Below are 1792 nucleotides of genomic sequence, written 5' to 3' on the forward strand. Positions count from 1 at the left end.
CTTGTAGATTGGCTAGCGGCAAGTTGAGCTACTTGGGTCTCGAGTGACTTTATCGATGCTTTTTTCTGTTGGTCACTCATTTGCAACTGCTTAGTCAATGATTGGATCATCGACTTCAACTCAGCCAATTCACTTACTCCACTAGAAGAAGCTCCTTGATGCGGCGGTTGAAAGGATGAAGGCTTTTGAAAGCCTTGTTGAGCTTTGTGAGGAGGAACATAAACTTGTTGGTGCTGCGGAGGAGGGGTAGGATTGAGCACATTCTGACTAGTCCATCTCAAGTTGGGATGGACTCCACTCTGATTATTATAATAGGAACCTCCTCCTTACCTATATTGTTGAAAGGCAAGGACTTGCTCCTTTTCTGTTAGACAGTCAACAGCAGTGTGACCGTCATTACTCCCACATCTCTCACAAGTAACGGCTTCTTGTCTAGTCAACAAGTGAACCGTTTGTTGATCACTGCTGACTTGCAACTCTAGCTTATGAAAACGGGCATTCATGGCTTCCGGTGAGCCACAACCGCACTATCTCTCGAAGAGACCAAATGCGAATACCACCTCTCGGGTTCCCATACTCAGCACAATGGGTAGCTATTTATTCTATGATACCCCATCCTTTATCATCGTTATTGTTCTTCTGAAATCGCCCATTAGATGAGGCATCCAATATAGCACGGTGGTCATCATACAACCCATTATAGAATTGGTTGCACAAAAACCACTGATCAAACACATGATGAGGAAGAGACCTCACCAACTTCTTGAAACGGCACCAAGCTTCATACAAGTTCTCATCAGGTGTCTGCTTAAAACTTGTAATTTTCCCTCTCAGCTGATTAGTTCATTGTGGAGGAAAATACCTTTTATAAAAAGAAAGGGCCAAACTCTCCCGTCGATGTCACAGGGCAAAGACGATCAAGATCAGTGAGCCACTCACGAGCTCCGTCGGTCAAAGAGAAAGGAAACAAGACTTCCTTAATCTTATCCTGGGTCACTCCCTTAGTGGCGGGAATGGTAGAACAATAGTCAGTGAAGACTACCATATGTTTTCGCGGATCTTCACCCGCCACACCCCGAAACAGATTCCGTTCGACCAAATTAATGTAGGATGGTCGGATGTCAAAAGTATTGCCATCCTCGGTCGCAAGCTTAAAACCTTTAGGGATCGAGGCATTTGTGGGCTCGAGTGACTCACAAGGTTAGGCATTCTCACTAGCTTTATAGCAGAAATAGAGTTGTCTTCTTTGCAAGACGAGTCTTCGTAATGAGAAAATGTTGTAGCTCGGGTTCAAAAGTAATCAAGACTTCCTTTTGAAACTTCCTCTCGTTAGATCTTAGTCTATGCCGAGAGGATCTCTCTAGCTCGGGATTAGCAAGAACTAATTCGACTGTTTGAACCAGGCATACACAACGATGAAGGAAATAAGTGAGAACTGTCTCAAGGAATAAAAATTCCTTGAGACCAAAAGAAATAAACGAAACAAAAACAGACAGACAGACTATTGCCTCTCCGGCAACGGCGCCAAAATTTGATACGGTCATTATGTACCAAAAATAAATGCCTAAATATAACTAACAAAAGCTAGTGATAAGTAGGGTCGATCTCCACGGGGAGGCAAGATATCTATCTGTAAGTCCGTCTATCTAAGTCACAAATGGGGGGTTTTGAATTTGGTTTCTAAAAATACTATAGATTAAAGGGTAAGAGAAATAAAGTAAGAGCAATAAAGCAAGAAAATAGTAGATAGGTGATCAGATAAAAGAAGTATGTCAGGATTTCGGTTCACCAT

General features: G+C 42.6%; 1 non-coding gene across 1 annotated transcript; it reads left to right on the plus strand.

Moving 5' to 3' along the window:
* The first annotated feature begins 730 nt into the window (after positions 1–730).
* LOC141658302 (small nucleolar RNA R71) lies at positions 731–836 on the plus strand. Its single transcript, XR_012549195.1, has one exon. It is a non-coding gene; the product is annotated as a small nucleolar RNA R71 (small nucleolar RNA).
* Positions 837–1792: the final 956 nt, after the last annotated feature.

Source organism: Silene latifolia, chromosome 5, assembly GCF_048544455.1.
Source record: "Silene latifolia isolate original U9 population chromosome 5, ASM4854445v1, whole genome shotgun sequence".
NCBI classification, from domain to species: domain Eukaryota; kingdom Viridiplantae; phylum Streptophyta; class Magnoliopsida; order Caryophyllales; family Caryophyllaceae; genus Silene; species Silene latifolia.